Raw genomic sequence first — 16,452 nt, 5'->3', positions numbered from 1 at the left:
ATACATAATTAAAAAACTAAATAATAAAATGCCAAAAATTAAAATTAATTCAGAACAGGATTTTTAAACATCACCGAAAACGATGACTTCCAGCAAAAATTGATAACTGTGAATCCAATTCAGCGAGCTTTGATATAAATATGTTTCATAGAAAAGAATTTTTAAACGTTTAAGATAATATGACAAACTTTTTTTAAGATAAACTGAAAATGGTTGTAAAAAGTTTGAATTCAATATCAAACATACTCACAAACCTTTCAGACAAAAAGAATATTACAAGTGAAAATAGTGAAAAATAGATTCTGCTGTATCCACGTGATCACATGCCTAAGTTCTAAGCGCTTCTTATGCAGTTATTAAGTTAGCTGCTAAGTATGAAATAGCTCATAGGGGAAGCTTCCCGTCGTCAGCTAATATTTACAGCGAGCTTTTCGGTGGCTTCGAACGAAAAAAAATACAGTTTACTTAATATAGTTAAAAATTCGACCGGACCTATCATTAAAGTGGAGAGACTTGATGCCCTAACGATGATAAAAAGCGGAAAAGACCTTTCCGATGCTCTTAACCTGAACAATATGGCAAATTTATGGACAAAACTTAAACACAGGCGAATTCGATATTATTCTATTATATCAGATACTTTTATTAATGTCAGTACTTTAAGAAGGTTTTTCGGGTTCGATTCCCGGCGAGGCTGCGACAGCAGTAACAAACAGTTTTACCTCATTAGCTTGAGGTAATTGTAATGGGATGAAATTAAGTTGATTTAACATTATAATTATTTTTGATTTATAAATAAATAATAAAGTACAGCAGTTCGTTAATCGGTTGCGTTCTCCCTCCTCCCATACAGAATACTTTGCTAGGGACCTGGATATGCTAGAAAAAAGCTACTAGATTCTGCGGAAAAAAATATATAAGAACAGATGTTTAGATTCATTTATGTTTATTATATATTCATTTATGTTTATTTCAAGTGATTATAGTTACTTTGATAAAATTTCATTTCAATTCGTTATTCAAGAAAGAATGTTATTTTGTCCATGTTTGCAAGGATCGCAGCTTTATTAGCACATCATAAAATTTATTTGGGTACTCGGAAATTTTGGTACCTAATCTTCTTAAAGGCAGATCATTGATGCTTTTTCGGAAATTTTGGTTAAATCGTGTCGCCGACCTCGGTACCTGAACGACCCCACAAAACTTGTTTAAACTTGTTTACTATCAAAAGCCGGCCTCTCTGCTACCAACGACAATTTGTCACCCCACTAGATTGTAAAGATAATAAATACTTTGTACATAAAAATTTTTATTATTAAGAATCTGTTTTTCATCGTAGTAATATCCCTTTTTGTATATAGTAAATAAATTGTTAAGTTAAACTGTCGTTGTTCTTATTCGTTTCTAATAAGTGCACAGCTTTTAATTACGGTTGTGCAGCAGTGTACCAGCGCTCATAATAATTTGTTAAAGTACGCTGCCTATACGCAAATTCAAATTACAGAAAACAAAGCAAAAGTTTTATAGTTGTGTAGAGCGTTAAGTTAATTCACTTATTATTTTTGGCTAAATATGCTTTTAAATAAAGCGTATTTTTAAATTTTAACGAGGCAGTTTAAATAATTTTGCAAATGGTACTGTACACTTTTGTCTAGCTCTCGCTCGATAATCAGTAAAGAAATGAGCTACGCAGACAAATATGATTGAATTTGGAATTATGCTACGGCGCATCATAATAAAGGGAAGGGGCATATCTTTAACTTCTTGAAACGAACAGTACATATTGTAGCAAGCACGAGCGCGTTTGTGTGCGATCGGGTACACGTGTGCGTGAACGGCTTATCGATTCGCCGACTAGCCGCGGGCGCCTTTCTTCATGTGCACCGTATTTGTAAATGTATGTATCGTACCTCCGTTCTGGGAAAAACAGTTCAAAGAAAAACTAAACGATCGGGATGTTTCTAGAGGGTTCTAGAAAGGAAACAAAAGTATTTAAAAGAAGAGACGATCGCCGAGAAGAGTAGAAATAAATTGACCATTGCAGAAGTGAATCCAGAAATAAATTAACAGTGATAGCCGCGAAATAAATAGCGCAGTCAATAGTTTTATATTCACAGTAGTGTAAATAAATAGAATAATTCATAACCTAAGTTTAGTACTAATTTAATAGTGTTTTTAAGTTGTTTATTATTTCATAATTTAATAGTGTTTTTAAGTTCGTTAATGATTAGTGTAAATAAATAGTTCTGTCGTTATCAGTCTGACAAGTTAATTTTGTTAAACCCACGAACATTACAATATGTAAAACAAAGTAATAAACTGGTGGGTATATATCGTAACCGGTAATTGAGCATAATCACCACTTAATTTAGTAAATATGATAAATTTATCAAATGAACCAGTCTGTTTGCATAACTCCTAACTCGTGATGGTAAATGTGATTANAGCGGAGAGCAAGAAAAAATAATATCGAGTTTTTTTTGGCACAGCTTAATAAACACTATGTACAAAAACTTTATTTACAACAATTTGTTAACTATTAAAAATGACGGATAACAACTAAAGTATAATGAAGTGACAATAAAATGTAATCGGACAAGCTGAAGGACAAAACGTAACTGATTAAAAATATGCGACAAAGTTGAACTTATCGTAACACCGCCACCAATACCTACAAATCAACAAAGGAAAACAAGTCCCTAGAAACAAGTATGGGCAAAACCCAACTGGGTGAGACCCTGCCTCGAGCAATTGAATTCTTAGAAGCTGCGAAATATGGATAAAATGTCATCAAATTAAATGAGGGTGAGTGCGACCGCCGAAGTTAATATTGACCCTATGTATTGTAGTTATGCCGACAGCGTAATTATATGAGAGGCACCATTTGGATGATATTTTATAAAACTATTGCTTGTAATTTTATCCTGATGCATATTTAAATTGCAGGTATTCTTTTAATGTAATAAAATGAATTCTATTCAGTTTGTCAATAATACTGAGCACTAGAGAATAAAATATAAAATTAAACTGCAACAGTATCGTTAACAAATCCGAGATCGAAATACCAGGTTTAGGATATAATCTCAAAATCCATTAAAACCGTTAAAAATTGTTTTGGGGGTCTCACTATGCATCCCGTATGTTTTTGGGGTCCCTGAATTCAAATCCGTAATCCTAAACGATTTCAAATATAAAACCCTAACCAATCAACTCTTTCACTAAATGTATAAATTCATAATCCTACCAACTCCTAACCCTAGGACTTTATGACCCCATAATCCTTTATCCCCGTAATCAAAATATTAAAACAGTATCGCTCAATTTCTCACCGCAAAACTATTCATGGGGTAAATTTCACAAAATTGAAACAGAATATTCTCATGATTCCCAATGTGTTGAAGTCTATATTTGTAGGACCGCAAGCAATAGCATTACCAAATGTAACTTTAATTTTGTGAAGTCTACGTCACAAATAATTTTATAGCAAGAAATTGGACAATACTGTATCAGTATTTTTATTACTGGTACATAGGGTCATGAGATCATAAACTTTTAGGGTTATGAATCTAAACGATTATGAAGTTATACATTTAGTGAAAGAGTTGTTTGCTTACGGATTTTAGTCAGACCCCCCAAAATTTTGTTTTTATGTTGTAAACAAAGGTCAGTGGTGGCAAAAGACCTGAAGCTTGTGTTTACCCATCAACGTATGAGCTCTATCGTAAAACACAACAAAAGTCATGTGCTTCTTTGTTTCGCAATTGTGCACTGCATCCTTTCGTCCAGGATACAAAACAAAACCCCAGTACAATCAGCGTATCGCGAATGTCACTTAAATTATTGGGTTTGTTTTTGTTTTTCCAGTTTGGGATCCCTAGTTCAAGTTTACAGCGTTTTAGCCTCCAGGATATAGCATTCAACATAGATAGCAAAAGGCAATGTTGAATTTTTGCGCGAAAGCAATTAGTAAATTTTACCCGAATTTGCTAAGTTCGTTCGACTTCTTACACAATTCCAGGTTTTTAATCCACAAACGAAGAAGTTTTTCAACACTAAAACGATTTAAAAGTTACATTTGAACAGCAATGAGTCAAACGAAATTGAGTCATATTGTAATATTGTATATTAATCACGGTGCTGTTAACGGAATTAATTTTGAAAAATTGATGGACGAATTCATTCTTCCATTTTTATACACTTTGTCTTATCAATACTCTGGAAAAATTAAGAGGGAAGAAGGTAGATAAAAAAAATAGAATGAGCAATTTCGCACCGCTCAGTGATATACATAAACATGAGGATAATGACTTTACCGAAAACTCCAACTGCTCCGGAAATGATGACCAGGATTACTTAGCGTGATTGTGTAAGGCGATCGATACATGTTGTGGTGGAACACCGTACGTAAACGCGGACAAGAGGGGAATGCATTGCCGGTTATTTCATACGGCAACGCGACGGTAACAGTTCAATTAAAATCCACGAATACATTGTATTTTGTTCACACTTAACTTATTTTTGTATTTTGTGGTACTAGCAGTAACTTTGCCAGTCGAACGTACTCAACTACAGAATGCAGGCTACTACTGGTTGTCACACGTGCAATTGACCTGTCTACGTACCAGCTGTTGTGAAGGTCATGAGTAGGTATGTGTGTTTTCGTCAGTTGACGCTTGCGATAACGAAGGACAATAAGATAACGCGGCTGCCAAACTGGTAACTGCTCTCAATCATTGATGTCTAGTCAACTAGGGCATTTTTGAGCATATTTTTTACACCACAGGTCATGAGTTAGGAGATATATTAGAGAAGGAAGATACTGTGGAGACAGATGAACTAGGTTATCCCATTATGAGAAAAGAGTTCGACGTAGCATTAAAAAACTTAAAGAATAAAAAGGCGCCAGGGGTGGATGAGATGCAGGGGCAAATTCGGGAAAGTCCTGAAGGATTATAAACGGAACGCGGTAATAACCATACCTAAACGAGAGGCGCGAATAAGTGCGTCAAAAATCTTAACTAGAATTGAATAGAGAAGGATGAAGAAAAGGACGGAAGAACTATTAGTGGAAGATCAATTTGGGTTTAGAAGAAATACAGGAACGCGGGAGGTCATTCTAGCTTTACGGGTAACAATAGAGAAAACGATAAAAAAAAGAAACAGCGCGTACATAGGAGTTGCAGATTTAGAAAAAGTTTTTGACAATGTCAAATGAGACAAGATTTTAAATATACTTAAAAGTATAGGAATAAGTTACAGGGAGACAGAAGAGTTACAGAGAGATGGAGCAGCAATGTAGAGAAGTAGATATTAGGAATGTAGTCAGACAAGGATGGACACTGTCACCGTTACTTTTTAATCCAATGATCGAAGACGCGATCAACACCATTACAAACAGTACAACTGCAGGGATAGATATAAAGGGGCAAAAAATTAGTTTGCTTAGATTTGCAGATGATATAGCATTATTAGTACCTAGCAAGAAGGAGTTAGAGATAGCTTTAAATAAAATGGAAGCGGTATTGACAAAACAGTATTGTCTGAAAATAAATAAAAGTGAAACAAAAACACTGGTACGCTAGGGAAGAAAAAGTAACGATTATAAAGATAGGAGACGAAAGATTAGAAGAAATGGTTGAGTTCAGATACCTAGGAAATCGGAAAAGTCAGGACGGAAGGAGTGGTAGGGATACAAAGTAGAGGAAAGCGTAGGGTCGAGAGGCCTTCTATAAGAAGAAACCACTTCTATGCTCGCAAACGATTAATTCAGAAATTCTAAAAAGGTTGTTAAAGATGTATGTTTGGAGCGCGGTGCTGTACGAGTGCAAAACATGGACGGTGGACGCGGCGGAAAATAAAAGGTTAGAAACGTTCGAAATGTGGTGTTACAGGCGAATGATGAGGATATCGTGTATAGAGAAGGTTAGAAATGAAGAGGCATTAGAAAGATTAGAACAGAGGACTCTATGGAAGTCAATAAAAAATAAGCGAGATAGATTGGTAGGACACCTTCTCAGGCATGAAGATCTAGTCAGATACATCAATCACATACGTTAGAAGCAGAAACAAGATTTAAGAGGAGTAGAGGTAGACCTGGATTAGATTACTGTTCACAAATAGTTAAAGATGTGGGATGTTCTAGTTTTAGAGAAATACGAAGATTAGCTCAGGATAGAAATGAGTGGAGGTGCGTGTTCAACCAGTCTTAGGTTTGACGACCTTATGATGATGATTTTTTATACTCCTTCCGTTGTGGCGCTTTTACGAAATAGACTCCAGATGTTACCTTTCAAATATTCCGGAATACTAATCAGGCAAAGCGTATACTAAATTGTTTTGGTGTAGGAAATTATACCCCTTCCTCTTTTCTCCCTCTTATCCCACTATCAAAATTTCACCGCGCCTTAAAATTATGTATTCGATGCACGAAGAAACTCAAAAGTACTTGTTTTTTTATTGAGGTCCTTTAATGAATGAAACACATCGTAACTGAAATAGACCACCATTACGCAACCTTTCTAAATAGTAACTGCTGGAACTAAAAGCATTTTCTGATGCAAGACCCAAATTCACCCAATCTATATGACTTCAGCTTTTTCATTTAAAGGATAGCCAAGCGTGCTGTTGTCATTTATAACCTCCCGGCCGGTGGATGAATAGTTATGAGGGTTTATTTGATGTTGACAACCCTGTTCATTTCAAATAAATGTCATCGTATAAATACATTTGACCTGAAATTAACACCCTCTCCTCTGTTTTTTTTCTTGTAGTGTAAAGAATGGATTTTTGACAAATAAACTAAATACAAATAAATAAAAAATTACAAGGGTCGTCATTCTATACAATTATGATTTTTCGAGGATTTGGCCATCCTGTCAAGTACCCTCACCTATTCTAACTTACAGAGGTAAAAAAGAAACCAAAGTTTGCTGCTAATATTGTAATTTCGTTCAGTTTCTAATAGGTACTGTCCATTGCAACTTGTAGGAATTGTGAGCTTGAAGAAATCTGCGCGAAGATAGAGACAGAATACACACTAGGCGTGAGCAAGACAGAAATAGTTGGAACAAGCTTGAACGAGCAGAGCTCTCGATGGGCGGTCTTAGGAGATCGGCTGAAAATGTACAGTATAAAAATGTATATAAATTAACAATAGAAAATGTTTAGATTCATTTATGTTTATTATATATTCCTTTATGTTTATTTCAAGTGATTATAGTTAGTTTGATAAAATTTCATTTCAATTCGTTATTCAAGAAAGAATGTTCAACGTTATTTTGTCCATGTTTGCAAGGGTCGCAGCTTTATTAGCACATCATAAAATTTATTTGGGTACTAGGAAATTTTGGTACCGAATCTTCTTAAAGGCAGGTCATTGATGCTTTTTCGGAAATTTTGGTTAAATCGTGTCGCCGACCTCGGTACCTGAACGACCCCACAAAACTTGTTTAAACTTGTTTACTATCAAAAGCCGNTCTCAGACTAGACCTTCATGCCTGAGAAGGTGTCCTACCAACCTATCTTGCCTATTTTCTATTGACTTCCATACAGTCCTCTGTTCTCCTATTCTTTCTAACACCTCTTCTGAGTTCTTAGTTATGGAAGTTAAAGTATAGTAATTAAGAAGATATAAAAATTAAGAGGTTTTTAAAAAGTATGATACTCAGGTATTGTTTATAACTTTTAACTTCGTCAAAGGAGATTTAAATGGCATAAATAATTTGTTCCTTAAAAGTGAAAAATTTGCTTCGTGTCTCAAGAAACCTTCGCTATGAGGTGCTAATAAATAATGATTACTATTAAACAAATAATCATTCCAAGGTGAGTCACGAATTATGCTGCGATTGCTCATAACGCAGGATAATAACTTTCTCTAAATTATGACACAGGTACGATGAGTAGGTGGATGGTACATAATTGCAGCGTTAATTACGAACTCTGCATTAGTTCTGTAAAACATATTTAGATATTAATTTGAATACAACAATGTGGGTGGGCTATTGCGTATTCTGATAAGTAATTTATCTGTTTCAAAGTACTTGTTAATTAAGTACTTAATATACGGAGTCTGTTCAAAAAGTATCGCGAATTTTGAATTTCCGCTGGTAACGTATTGTAGCGAGCACGAGTGTGTTTGTGTGCGATCGGGCACACGTGTGCGTGAACGGCTTATCGATTCGCCGACTAGCCGCGGACGCCTTTCTTCATGTGCGCCGTATTTGTAAATGGGTGTGTCGTACCTGCGTTCTGGGAAAGCAGTTAAACAGTTCCAAGAAAAAATTAACTGTCTGGATGTTTCCAGAAGGTTCCCTAAAGTAAACAAAAGAGTATTTAAAGGAAGAGACGATCGCCGAGAGAAGAAGAAATAAATTAATCGTCGCAGAAGTGAATCCAGAAATAAATTGACAGTGATAACAGTGAAATAAATAGCGCAGTGAATAGTGATATATCAACAGTAGTGTAAATAAATAGAATAATTCATAACCTAAGTTTAGTACTAATTTAATAGTGTTTTTAAGTTCTTCAATAATTAGTGTAAATAAATAGTTTTTATCGATATCAGTCTGACAAGTTAATTTTGTTAAACCCACGAACATTACAATATGTAAAACAAAGTAATAAACTGGTGGGTATATATCGTAACCGGTAATTGAGCATAATCACCACTTAATTTAGTAAATATGATAAATTTATCAAATGAACCAGTCTGTTTGCATAACTCCTAACTCGTGATGGTAAATGTGATTATTGTCATGACTGATTCAACCAGTGCAGGTTTTTTTTGTGTAATTGCTAGTCAGAGAGATATTTTTCGCAGTATTCGAACGTAGAAAACCAATATGTGGTGGCCTATGATATATAAAGCAGGCAATAATACGACAGGTTGTTTGGAGATGTATATGCACTGGTGACGTGAGGTAGATTTATGACAGACTGGAATTTCGTTAATACCCATGCCCGCCGGAAACGGGCTGATATGTTGGAATAATGTCACGAGGTTATCCTTGTTTCAGCATACATGATGAGTTTTATCACACTTACCATTACGACTTGGAAATTATGTCAACAAACCGGTTAATTTATCATATTTGCGAAGTTTAATAGTGATAATGCATAATAACCGGTTATTATGTACAATCACCGGATTAATCACATTTACCGTAACGCATATAGTAATATCGCAATTTTATGTGGATCAATTTTGTTCAACTACGGCACGTACTCCTTTTCATACTTCTTTATTTACAATTCAAAACATTAAAATTCTTTTTCAATTTTTTACCCACTACAAACTATCTCAGATTAATGAGGGAAAATTTATCATCATCTCTCGCAGCTTAGTGGTCAGAGCATTGGCGCGTTAAGCCAAAGGTCCCGGGTTCGATTCCCGGTGAGGGTGGGACAACAGCAACGAATTTTCCCTCATTAATCTGAGATGGTATATAGTGGGTAAAAAATTGAAAATTAATTTTCACATGAATGTTCTTTTCGATAAGAATATCTACAGTGGCCGACTTTTAAGAAGAGCAAAAAGCCATAAATCTTTGGAAGCGCAGTGATAAACCGGAGCTAGGACAACGGGCTTGTGATAACTACTCAGCTAAGGCCAATGGCAAAATGACAGTGGAGAGAAGTCGTAATTTATATTATATTCAAAATTCTGTCCATCACGAGTTACTGAACTGCAAATTTGTCAGAGAAATGACAGTGTACCGCTTTGTCCCAGCATTACTATAAGCCCTTCCATTTATTGCCGTGTTAAATTTTTCCGGCCATGTATAATTCGTTTACTTTCTCTAGAAACTTTCCCCTCCAATGCGTTCGATGCGCGCTGACAGAATTGTAAGGGAGAAAGAAGATCATTATGCTCTCGACCCTTATTCATTAAACATACTTTTTCATACAGTACCTGTCAATAGTTTTGTTCAATCATCAATAGTAGTGCAAGTTGAATACAAGCTTTAAACGTCTAATGAAACTTTAATATGTCTTCAAATATAAATAAACATCTGATTAATATTTTCATTAGTAATTGGTACTAATAATAGCACACTCGAGCTATGCAATTTTAGTCGATAAAATGGACAATTTTTTGTGCAGTACTGTACGTCGCAGCGTCGGACTTTAAAATAAGTTGAACATTCTCAGGAATTTAGGAAAACAAGACGCGTTTTTATAGATATAATTCTAACCAAGCAGTTATAGAGTCGACCCTGATCATTAGCGTACCTAAGCATCCTCTAATCGCTATACCGCTTACTATTATTCGGTTATCACCGATTTCACTTTGCCTGTACTCCTCATTTCATTTCATTTTAGGCATTTCCTAACTTAACAAGGGCGTGTTCAAAACGCAGCAACTGACAACAGTCCCAAGTGGAAACAAGAAAGACGATTTCACGGACTTTGCCAATTTTGATTGTCCCAACTATAACCATGTTGCTCTTGGTTAGTGATCTGTCGAATCCGTCAGATGTGGATAACGGTTTCGAACACTTTATTTCATGTCGTAGACAGTTCCGGCATAATACCGAACAATATGCTGACTGTAGTGAATATTTATTTATTGATGTTAAACTTCTACATATAGACGACGGGGTATTACAATTTTTTCTGTCATGAAAAAGCATTACGGCCGCGTGGAGGGGGTAGACGGTATATCGCGTTGTGAGAGGCAGCAGCGGGAGGAATAGAAAGACTGGTGTCAGTCCAGAGAGACAGCGGCTGTATTCGATGAATATAATGCGCAACCGCGCGGAGAGCGGGGAGTCCACTAAAGTCCCGGCGGTGTGTGCTGTGCTCAGCTGTTGTTTTCTTACCTCTGCTCTCCACGTGGCTGGGCATCATTGCCTTTATTTGCGGTCTGTGTAAAAACCAAATTATAATTTGCAGTAAACTTGTGAAAACGAAATGTGTGCTGGGACACCTAGTAGAAGTGAACTTTCAACGGACAAGTGGAAAAACGATTTGCAACAAAATTTTTACTTGAAGTTTTACGGGCAGGTTTTCAAATTGGACAAGTACATTAACAATCTCCTCGTAAAACTTGAAGTAAAAATTTTGTTGCGATTCGTTTTTCATTTGTCCGTTGCCATTCGTTTTTCCACCTGTCCGTTGAAGTTTCACTTCTACTATGTGTCGTAGCACACATTTCGTTTTTTTTCCTTTTTCTTTATTACTTTAACTTAAACCATTCTTACAATGCTTTTGGCGAATGTATCACTCCGTGCTACTTTTTCCATCTGAAGTGATAAGCACTTATTAAGTACCGCGCTGTTTGAGAATGCAATATAATATGGTTGACTGATGCAGGTATAGAAGTCAAATTATGAGGACTAGATAGGTAATTAATCAGACACTGTTCGTGTAAATCAATTTCGTGAAAAAATATAGAATTAATGGTTTTCTCTTCAAAAGAAGCCCATTGCATAATTTTTAGATCAGATTGAATAGAGAATTAAGGATGAATAGAATAGGCAGCTCTTAACAATAAAGGAAGCTGCGAAATTAATGACATTGGGTTAGAAGGCAAGGGAAACCTGATTACGGCAACATTTTGCTAGCAGTTCACGTCTACAATTTACTTAGGAAGCACGCAGCTGTAATTCAACGCCCCAAACTCACACAACATTATAAATAACTGTCGATTTCACCTAATGTGCTCGCCCCGTCTAACGTTATAAACAACTTTACACCCTACACAGTATAATATATATTATCTACATACCCCACATGTGTACCATATGTAGCGCTATATAAATGGAAAATGTGTAGTACCTATATGCGATCGTCCGTGTACGCTCGATATGCTCAGAGTTCGACAAATTATTTCAATTTATAAGGAAACGTCCACAACCACGTGAATTAGAGCTTGATGGTTTTATACACCTACGTTTAGGGTATAAAGTATGAACTGAAGGCTCTAAAGTTACATTTATTTCACCCACTTATAAACAAATTTAACTACGAAACGTAAAATCGGGAATATTTACAAGATGTAAAAGAAGTACGTCACAAGTATAAGTCTCTGAAATGTATTGTCACACAGCGGGGGATTTTAAGGAAACTCAAAAAGCAGTTTAGACTTTAAAAGATATTTCGAAATTAATTGAATATTTCATAATTATAACGTTGCAATTTTTTCGAAATTCATAAAACAGATATTGAGTTAATTTACTTGCAAAATAAGCGTATTGGCATTCTGCAGAAATGAACCAGTAAGCGAAAAGAATTATCTATGTGCAAGCAGAAATTAACACAAATTCGATAGTTCTGGTTATTGTGAAAATTAGGGAATTTCACGAAATCATCGAAAAATACAAAGAGGGTTTCTACCCTAGTTACTATCGCAAATTTCGTCAGTTTTTTACCAAATCAGCTAAATCATAGAAACATCTAGAACAAGTGAATGACCCATATTGGACTATGTACAAATAATCACTGATTTATCAATAAGTTTATCGTGTGAACGGGGATCGGTGGTCTAATCGTGGACAGTAGACTTGAGAGCGCGTTACAAAAAGACTACTCTTAAGAGCATCACGGGTAAGAAACACTAAGTGTTGGTGGCATAACCTCCTGGTCAGGATGATTGCAACGCTCCTATCAATGTTAGCGATTTTGTTAACTTATACGGTGTGTTGATGTACATTGAGAGGATGATCCTTTTTGTAAACGTTTTTATTCAATTTTTATTTGTGATGTTATCTATTTAAATTACCTGACAACTAACTCTAAATGTATTTGTAATTGTCATATTTCCTTTTTGAATTTCATATCCGTTTTACTTTACTATATAATACAGTTGTTATTGTTTTCCAATCTTCCCTTTATTATCATTATAATACCTTACGCCCAGTCACGACAAAATAATCAAAATACATTATAGTAAGGTAATTAAAATAAATAATTAATAAACAACCTTAGGTAACAAAATACCACGTGACAGTATTACCACTATTATATTATCTTTATATGTCTAAAGTTATTTTATACCAACCCCGAGCATCTCGTCAGCGTCAGTTGCTTCCCCAACTCTGGAACAGAAACTCCAGGTCATCGTGCAAACGATGGTAACCAGCATAGTTGCTGTCCTAAAAACATCCTTCACATCCTATAGAAGGGACCGTGAAAACTCCCGAGGCGCTGATTTCGCTAATTTCCGCCCCTCTCAGAATAATTTCCCTTTACTCCCCCCACCTGAATTAAATCTTTCTGATTTTCCCCTCCTCCTTCCTCAGAGCGGCTCGACGATCGTCGCAGACGACCCATGGCCAAACACGCCTCTTGGGACTACCGACACACTAACAAAAAAAGCATTTCCCTTCTTGCCAAAGTCCTCGACCTCAACCTCGTCGTTGAAGCGCCCCCAAATCCTATGTACCTTCCCACCTCCACAATCAACTTCCTGACATTCTTTACATCTTCGTCTTAAAAAATGTCATTCTTTCTGCCCATTCCACTGTTCTCGACACTCTAAGCTCCGACCACATTCCAGCCCTAACCTCAACCCCCCCCAAACCTTACAAATTCGCTTTTCCGCTACACCCTTGAAACATCCTCCTTGAAGTGCACTTCAATTCGCACAATAGGGGAACTAGACAAAGCTGTCAATTTCCTTTCAATCGAGATCACCAGTACCATCGAGCTCTCCACGACCTCTCCCCCAGAGAAACTCCTTTCTGCAGTTATTCTTGCCATTGTCAAGATGAAAAACAAAACCCGCCGTCTGTGGCAAAAACACCGTGATCCCGCACACCACGCCGAGCTAAATGCTCTCCAGCGAGAACTAAAAACTCGCCTCACCAAATTTCGTAGCACCACCTTCGATGATTATATCACTCAGGTCGAAACACATCCCAAAAGCACTTGAAAAGTGATCCGCTCTCTTCAAACCTCACGCCGTTAAAACAAAACAGCTCCGTATTCACTTCAGATAAGGAAAAAGCTGCAATCTTCGCAGACTCTCTCTGTCTCCAGTGCTCCCCACTTCCGAGCCCAGTTGACCTTGCCGACTTTCACTAGCGAAACAACGTTGCCTCCTAAAACTTCGTCCCAACTGTTTCCGACTTTAGACGACAACACACATCCTCCCGTGAAATCTTCCTCACCATCCGAACTCTGAAAAAGAGACAATCCCCTGGCGCGGACAGTATTGCCAACGGAGTCCTAAAAACCTTTGTTATCAAAATACATAAGCACACTCTGCAACATTACAAACACTATCATGTGGTTCCACCATTTCCCTTCGATCTGGAAAGAAGCCACCGTCAACTGTCTCCCAAAAAAAGTGAAGTCACTCAGCTTTCCTTCAAGCTACACTCCTCCAAGGCTTAAAGCTATCACCTCTTCTGTTCAACCTTTTCTGCGCAGACATGCCGTCCCACGATCATCACAGCTATGCCGATGACATTGCCTTCATAAACTCCGCTAAACCATTCTCCAATACTCCTCAAAAACTAACAAGTTTCTGCCCCTGCTACTAAATTGGTACTGAAGATGGAAACTCTCCATTAACAAGGCCAAGTAGGAAGCATTTGGGGCTGTGCCGATTTTCACCGCCTACAAATTCTTCAAGGCATTCACATAAGGATTCTTCGTTCCGCACTCAATTATCCCTGGTTCATCAGAAACACCCAAATTCTGAAACAAACTGGTCTACCTTCACTCCGTTAGGTTCGCGGCTAATCTCCGGACCTTAATGTCAGATCACCCAAACCCGTCCATCTTGACAATCGCCTACTTTGCGCCTAAACCAAACCACCGTTTCAGAAAACTCTGTCACCTTCTACTCTGAGTTACTTCCCTTACGCTCATTCCTAGTTTCGCTCTGTTAGAGCGAGTGCCCACTCAACTCATCCTAGGTGGACCATCGATTCCTATTTCCGCCGAATGCTTCCTTCCTACACCCATTCCCCTTCCCTCTCCCAACCTCTTCCCACTCTTTCCAGGGATGTATAACCTCCGGGTTTATCACCCTCGAGGAGGAGTTTTAGTCGGTAGGCGCTTCGGCGAATCCGACACTACCCCCATTCAGGGGGTGTCTTTTGAAGATTTCCCCTCCTCGAGGAAAAACTAAACAAAAAGAAAGTAGACACAGAAAAAGTACAATCTTCATTTGCCAGGTTTTTTTTATTTATATTGTCATTATTGTAAATAAAGTTCTTAAATTTAAATGTTTCTTGTTGAAGTAGTGCTATAGTTTTTTTTGGATAAATATATTATAAACAAAATTGCAAGACAAGTTTTATTAGAGAAAGTACGCTGTCACAAGTAGCATCCTACAAAACACCTTTACGTATCAAAAAAGTAGAATGTGTATTATTAACGTTGATGTCTTTATTATTGAATATTTTTCGGACGAAATTCATAGCAGTCGCAGAACTCTACTATTTTATGAAATTTTCGGCACAGAAATACAGCCTGGCTACTACCACCAATGCGCTTACAAAATGGCTATTGACATACCAGAGTGTCAGTTGTGTTTGTTGACATGGCAATTCATAGTCAAAATAAATAAATACATAACAAATTCTAATTTAATTATTTTATCTGTTTTGAATTAAGAACCACTTCGTTAAAACAACACGATGGTTCTTAACTAGTCTATTAAATCTATTGCAACTTGTTTGGAAGAGAAGTTTTTCCTGATACTAGGTATATATACAGACAAATAAGGTATGAAAGGAGTAGATATAACAAAATATAAATACAAAAGAAGAGGCTATATACAAGAGGTAAACACAACACGGATACAACAACAGACTCAAAGAAATTACAAGGAGTGCAGACAGTTACAAATTCTAGGAAGGTAAAGGTATAAGGAAATTATGTAATAAAAAAGAAAGTAAAAGAAGTCACGTACAACTAATAAACCGGAATAATACACTGCTAAACAACATAATAAAATATATACAATAAACAGATCCAATACATAACATTATCTATATTTTCTAATTTAAGAAGTTAAAAGAAGTATATTTGAGTAAAATTTAATAATTAATAATATGGATTTTTATACTATGAAAACTTCTCGAACAGTATTTTCTGTGAAAAATATTGCAGTACAAACGTTATCAGTGCAGAGGGTGCAAAATTTCGACATTGAGAAGCGACCGTACCTTCTCTAACGTTTCCCCGAATCCTCCAACAGCTAGGTGAGGATATTTGCTACTGTAATTGCTTAGGTCATCGGCTTCGAAGGGTCTTCGTTTTTGAAACTATTTATAGGGTTGTTCGGAAAGTCATTTCGTTTTTTCCCAGACCTGGCACCATCGGATTATTATTTGTTCCGGTCACTCCAAAATTTTTTAGACGGTAAAACCTTCACCTCAAATGAGGAGATCAAAAACCTCCTCGATCAGTTTTTTGCCAGCAAAGACCAAAAATTTTATGAGCGTGGAATTATGCTACTACCAGAAAGATGGCAAAAGGTGTTGGACCAGAACGGTC

General features: G+C 36.6%; 1 protein-coding gene and 1 non-coding gene across 2 annotated transcripts in view; one reads left to right on the top strand and one right to left on the bottom strand.

Annotated features, from left to right (window-relative positions):
* The window catches only part of LOC108744730 (probable G-protein coupled receptor 158), a 378,923-nt gene that overhangs the window by 71,213 nt on the left and 291,258 nt on the right, over positions 1-16,452 (bottom strand). The gene's annotated exons all lie outside the window — the stretch shown is intronic.
* Positions 9,328-9,400, top strand: Trnan-guu. Its single transcript has one exon. It is a non-coding gene; the product is annotated as a tRNA-Asn (tRNA).

This window comes from Agrilus planipennis, unplaced genomic scaffold (genome assembly GCF_000699045.2).
Source record: "Agrilus planipennis isolate EAB-ADULT unplaced genomic scaffold, Apla_2.0 scaffold46, whole genome shotgun sequence".
Classification (NCBI taxonomy): Eukaryota; Metazoa; Arthropoda; class Insecta; order Coleoptera; family Buprestidae; genus Agrilus; species Agrilus planipennis.
This window is presented reverse-complemented; position numbering and strand designations above follow the sequence as displayed.